The following is a 6,957-nucleotide window of genomic DNA, read 5'->3' on the forward strand; positions in this document are numbered from 1 at the left end:
CTTCTTTACGCCACGGATACCTGTTACTGTGTCCTCCATACGGGAGTTACGCTGCAATCAAAAGACAGTATGTTGTACTATTCTGTTGCGTAAATGATTTCTTAAAGACGAAATTTAATACTTCAGCTTTCCGTTTGCTGTTTTCTATTTCCACACCAAATTGGTCAACTAGTGACTGGATAGAAGTCTTCAATATGCTTAGTGATTTTCAGTACGACCAGAATTTTCTCGGATTCTCAACAAAATCTGTCGCTAAGGAATGACAGTGTCAACGGCCTTGCCGCAGTGATAACACCGGTTCCCGTTCAGATCACTGAAGTTAAGCGTTGTCGGGCTGGGCTAGCACTCGGATGGGTGACCATCCGGTCTGCCGAGCGCTGTTGGCAATCGGGTTGCACTCAGCCCTTGTGAAGCAAACTGAGGAACTTCTTGATTGAGAAGTACCGGCTCTGGTGTCGGAAACTGACATACGGCCGGGAGAGCGGTGTGCTGACCACATACCCTTCTATATCCGAATCTGGTGACACCTATGGCTTGAGGATGACACGGGGGACGGTCGGTACCGTTGAGTCATCATGGCCTGTTCGGGAGGAGTTTAGCTTTAGTTAAGAAATAACGGTGGAAATTGTTACATGCTTCGTGCTTTGACCTTATCACGGACGCACGAATTTCTACCAATTTTTGCCTGTCGACATTTGGCGTTCTTTTTTGAACCGGGAGTTCCTCGGCATTTTCAAATTTTAATTATTAAATTACAGAGGGTGTTTTCCATTTTTAAACCCCTTACTTGGCACATATATCTCCACAGTTCGATTAACAATTAGTTTAAAATGGTTCAAATGGCTCTGAGCACTATGGGACTTAACATCTGTGGTCATCAGTCCCCTAGAACTTAGAACTACTTAAACCTAACTAACCTAAGGACATCACACACATCAATGCCCGAGGCAGGATTCGAACCTGCGACAGTAGTAGTCGCGCGGTTCCGGACTGAGCGCCTGAACCGCTAGACCACCGCGGCCGGCAACAATTAGTTTAAATTTTGCCTATAATTCCTCTGCGTACTTGGTATTGGAACTAAGTGATGTCCACACAGTGTCGAAATCGGATGAAAAAAACTGCTTATCTTCTTTTGCTAGTATAAATACTCTCCTAGCTTTCTTGATTGATTTGTTAACTCTAATAACTATCCCATTGTCGCTACGATGACATCATGATCACTAATCCCTGTCTCTATACTGAAACAGGCGCTGACGTCAGGCCTGCTTTAGGTACACACTCTAAAATATTTCCATTGTTTGTGGTTCAAGGCAGTTTTCCGAAAACGTGTTCAAAAGTACTTTTAGACGTCCCACTCTGAACTCTGTAGATTAAACCGTACGCACACGCATGTATTTTTATGACATTACTACATGCGTAGGATATTTTTTACCTTAATTAGAAAAAAATTATTTCATGGAACATTCAGGATATTGGAAACCACGTGTATAAATCTCAGCACCAGAGTATTTTCAATATGTATGCAATGACTTTTAAGATGAAAACACTCACTTATTTTATTGAGAAAAATTAAATCTTACAAACACAGTGTATTCTGGAGAGTATGTCGTTTATATCAGTTCAGAATCATTGTCGACGCATTTTTTGCGAAATAAAAGTTAATGTTTCTTCCATGTTAACCTACAGCAAGTCTCGCACATAGTTTTGGTTTCCTGGTCCTTTTTGTAGGGGTACACCTCAAATCAGCCAGTAGCTTTTTTCAGCCAGTAGCTTTTTTCTGTCTTGGTTCTTCCTGTCAGTAATGGATCTCAAAGCAGATTTGCTAAGCGAGAGCAAGTGTTTCTTGGTGGTGCCGGTTTATTCCACAGAGAACCATTCTTTCCTTTACGGCTTCTTTGAAACATTGCTGCAACATTCTCATCATTATGTATCTCTTACTCATACCTGTATTATGATCACTCTCTGAAATGTTCTCATTTTTGCTTTCAGACTCTTTATTTATGTCATGTTCATTTCCACAATGTTCTAGTGGATGCCATGCCATTAAATTTTCGAATCTGCCATCTATTCCGAAAGTTCAGTGATTACCGTGGTTACGTTATCACATGCGCAGAAGACACACGTCTATTCAAATAGACAGTGCGTGAAAGTGGGGAATTCACTCATTGTTACAGGCAGGGACCGTTGATTGAAAACTATGGAAGTTGACTGGGTGGTCTGGATATTTCTCCAGTACTGACGAGGACAACACAGCAAGAGCCATTACCCATTTCCCTGGAACATCACTCAACGCAAGAGAGTAATACTACACGGATAGGTATTGCTGTTTGTATGTAGATTCTCCACCTTTTCTGGAAAGACAACAATCAAAATTTTCGAGACGCTTCATGTACATCCTCGGGTGATATCCTCTGGTGAAATGGTGGTCCATACTTTATTTAATTTTTATTATGTTCATTTATCTAACCATGTCCATATATAGTTACTACACCAATATTTATTATCAAATTATGGAATAGACGGGCGTCATATTAACTATAAAATTACAACTGGATTTCCCAATACGAGTTACATATTTATTAATGAATGTACATTGAAATGCCAAAGGAACTGGTATAGGCATGAATATTAAAATATAGTAATATGTGAACAGGCAGAATACAGTGGTGCGGTCGGCAACGCCTATCTAGACAACAAGTGTCTGGCGCAGTTGCTAGATGGGTTACTGCTGCTACAGTGGCAGGTCATCAAGATTTAAGTCAGTTATAGTCGGCGAACGAGAGATGGGACATATGGCGATGGAGATTTTCCCGTACGACCATTTCACGAGTGTACCGTGAACATCAGGAATCCTGCAAAACATCATATCTCCGAAATCGCTGCGGCTGGAAAAAGATCCTGCAAGAACGGGACGAACGATGAGTGAACAGGATCGTTCAATCTGACAGAAGTGCAACCCTTCCGCAAACTGCTGCATATTTCCATGCTGGGCCATCAACAAGTGACAGCTTATGAACCATTCAACGAAACATCATCGATATGTTCTTTCGAAACCGAACGCCCACTCGTGTACCCTTGATGACTGCAGCTATACGCCTCGCCTGGGCCCTTAAACACCGACATTGGACTGTTGACGACTGGAAACGTGTTGCCTGGTCGGGAGAGTCTCGTTTCAAATTGTACAGAGCGGATGGACGTGTACGGTTTTGCAGACTACCTCATGCCTCCATGGACCCTTCATGTCAGCAGGGAACTGCTCAAGCTGGTGCAGGCTCTGCAGTGGTGCGAGGCGTGTGCAGTTGGAGTGATATGGGACCCCTGATAGGTCTAGATACGTCTCTAACAAGTGACACATACGCAAGCATCCTGTATGATAACCTGCATCCATTCATGTCCATTGTGCATTCCGACGGACTTGGGCATTACAGCAGGACTATGCGATACTCCACACGTCCAGAACTGCTACAGAGTGGCTCCAGGAACACTCTCCTGATTTTAAACATTTCGGCTGGCCACCAAACTATCCAGACATGATTATTGAGCATATTTGGGGTGTCTTGCAACGTGCTGTTTAGAAGAGATCTCCACCCCCTCGTACTCTTAAGGATTCATGGATAGCCTTGCAGGATTCATTGTGTCAGTTCCCGCCAGCACTACTTCAGACATTAGCCGAGTCAATGCCACGTCGTGTCGCGGCATTTATGCGTGCTCGCGGGAGCCTTACATGATATTAGGCAGGTGTACCAGTTTCTTTGGTTATGCAATATATATGTATATAGTCTGTTGAGGGGTTACAATCTTTTTAAATTCTCATATTCTGATATTTCATTTTCATATCAATTCTTATATTAATTCTTATATTTGATTCATTCGTTTATTGTTCAGGAAGATTTGGTGCATTCTTTTGGATGATAGCGATCGTAAATATTTTCGAAACACAGATATTCCGAAGATCACGAGCATCAAGCGAAGGCAGCTATGCCACAGTGACGTTCTTCGTACGGGACAGAAACTTATGCATGCAGGTATTTCACCGTGAACAATTTTAAATAGTTTTCTAATTTTTTAAAAATTCATTCATCTGAAGTTTAATTAGGAGATAAATAAGGAAAACTTAAAATCTATATACGCTGGAAAACATTCGTGCAGTAATCTTCGATAAACATGGGTATGACAAGCAAAAATATAAGTAATAATCGGGTTTCAAACATAAGACGCACAGTTAAAAAGCCATGACGCTGATCACTGTGTCACCATTTCGTCCGAGGACACGGAGCAGTTAAGGTGGGTAGGACGACAAACGGGCCGACTTCGAGAAGGAGAGGCACCACAGGACATTTTAATTTGCACTGTCAATACTTTTACAAATAAATTCATAAAACTTTGTCAGCATGACCAGGAAGGATTCAGGATTCACACTCATAGCAGTGGATGTTCAAAAACACGAAAAAATAATATTTTTTAAATGTGAAATTTCATGATTTTTTTCGCTTACTGTTGGCTGCGTTTCTTGCTATAGGTACACTTTTCTTCATAAGTGAGAGAGATTCTTCGATGAATTTAGCACAGATTGCAAACCATATTTACAGGTGTATGAAACTCTAGAATTTATTTAATCTATGGAAAATGAATGGGCTGTTAGAGAAAACTCGAATTTTATAGTTAATTATCTCAATTTTTACCACAGTTTTTAACAGATTTGGGAAATTCTATAGTTTCATACACCTGTAAGTATGGTTTGTATGCTGTGCAAAATTCATTGAAGAATCTCTCTTACTTATGAAGAAAAGTGTACCTACAGCAACAAATGCAGCCAATACCAAGTCAAAAAATGATGAAATTTCACATGTACAAAAAATTTGTTTTGTTATGTTTCTGAACTTCCTCTGTTATGAGTGTGAATCGTGAATCCTTTCTGGTCATGCTAATAAAAAAATGGTTCAAATGGCTCTGAGCACTATGGGACTTAACATCTATGATCATCAGTCCCCTAGAACTTCGAACTACTTAAACCTAACTAACCTAAGGACGTCACACAACACCCAGTCATCTCGAGGCAGAGAAAATCCCTGACACCGCCGGGAATCGAACCCGGGAACCCGGGCGCGGGAAGCGGGAACGCTAGCGCACGACCACGAGCTGCGGACCGTGCTAACAAAGTTTTATGAATTTATTTGTAAAAGTACAGACAGTGTAAACTAAAATGTCCTGTGGTACCTCTCCTGCTCCAAGTCAGCCCGCTTCACGTACTACCCCCCTTAAACGCACAAAACGTTCCTGAAAATATCTCGAAAACTTTGACAGTCGTTTTTTGCAGAAACGGTCGAGTATCTATGTATAAGCCGAGGCACGTGTTCGCTTATTCCGACCCCTCTTCCACTTAGTGAAGTTCCTGGGAAATCGGGTGATGGCACTTGCCGTGTTCTCCTCGTGAGGGTAGACTTTCTTTGAATGATTCCACAACTGTTAAGGCGGAATCAGGTAGCTGAACTTTAATTCCGTTTCCAATTTTCTCTTAATGTAGCACTATAAAATCCTGCGGAGAGTCGCCATGTGGGTGCCGTGCATTAGTGTCTCGCCCAAGTGCAGGAACACGCCGGTCTTGCAGCGTCGCCGCGGTGGCAGTTACCGTCCCTGTTTTCAGCAGTAGCAGCCGGCGCTGCCGCGCTAATCCCGCAAGAGCCTGGGCACGCTTTACGATTAGAGCCGACAGCCGGGCGACCGTCAGGCAGGCCGGGATTGGGCGCTCCGGCACAGACGGCCGCTGTCGGGCGTTAGCCGCGGCTAACTGGCCTCCCAGCACAGCCCCGCCTCGCAAATTTGTGCCGCTGGTTGCGGACGCGGCAGGCGCAGCCTCCTGGCCTCGCGTAGCGTTGTGTCGTCTTTCTCCGGACTGGGAGCGCCACGACGGCGGTTACGGCCGCTGCCACGGGCCTGCGCCAGCGTCCATCTGCCCGCGAGTCCCAGAGAGCCCCGCAGCGCAGCTACGAGCCTTACACCTCATTTAACACGACAGTCGTTCCCTCTGTCTTCACTGCGAGGCGGCTACCAGATAATTTTGCCTAACTTAACCACGGGGTGTACGCCAAGTTTCTTTCCACCAGCAACAAGACGACCGTCGCAAAGCAATCAATGACATTCACTGATTCAAACTAGGGTCTCTTGCTTACTTTTTTTCCTTTTTGTTCTTTATTTGAATCTAACGAACCGCTGTGGAACCAGGTCGACGTGGAGGACAGCGTTCGAAACCAAGGCCTCGTCATCCCATCGCCACGTCCACGAAACGGGCTATACACTGAGCCAACTAACTGGTACACCCGCCAAATATCGTGTATGGACCCCGCGAGCACGCAGAGGTGCCGCAGCACTACGTGGCATAGATTCAACAAATGTCTTATATAGTGCCGGAGCGAAATGACACCATGAATTCTGCAGGGCTGTCCATAAATCTGTAAGAGTACGACGAGGTGGACATCTCTTCTAAACAGCATGTTGCAAGGCATCCCAGATATGCTTAATAACGTTCATGTCTGGGGAGTTTGGTGGCCAGCGGAAGTGCTTAAGCTCAGAAGAGTGTTTCTGGGCCACTCTGTAAAATTCTGGACGTGTGGGCTGTCGCATTGTCCTACAGGAATTGCCCAAGTCTTTGGGAATGCACAATGGACATGAATGGATGATGATGATCAGACAGGATGCTTACGTATGTGTTACCTGTCACAGTCGTATCTAGACGTATCAGGGGCCCCATTTCCCACCAACTGCACACGCCCCTCACCATCACAGAGGCTCCACCGGCTTCAACACTCCTCTACTTACAAGAAGGGTTCATGGATTCATTAAGTTGTATCCATACCTGTAAACGTCCATCCACTCGATACAATTTGATACGAGACTCGTCCAGCCAGGCAACATGTTTCCAGTGATCAACAGTCCAATGTTGGTGGTGACAGGCCCAGG

The 6,957-nt window shown here is 44.2% G+C and overlaps 1 pseudogene; it reads left to right on the top strand.

Moving 5' to 3' along the window:
- The first annotated feature begins 267 nt into the window (after positions 1-267).
- LOC124709279 lies at positions 268-386 on the top strand (annotated as a pseudogene).
- Positions 387-6,957: the final 6,571 nt, after the last annotated feature.

This window comes from Schistocerca piceifrons, chromosome 7, assembly GCF_021461385.2.
Source record: "Schistocerca piceifrons isolate TAMUIC-IGC-003096 chromosome 7, iqSchPice1.1, whole genome shotgun sequence".
In the NCBI taxonomy this organism is placed as follows: Eukaryota; Metazoa; Arthropoda; class Insecta; order Orthoptera; family Acrididae; genus Schistocerca; species Schistocerca piceifrons.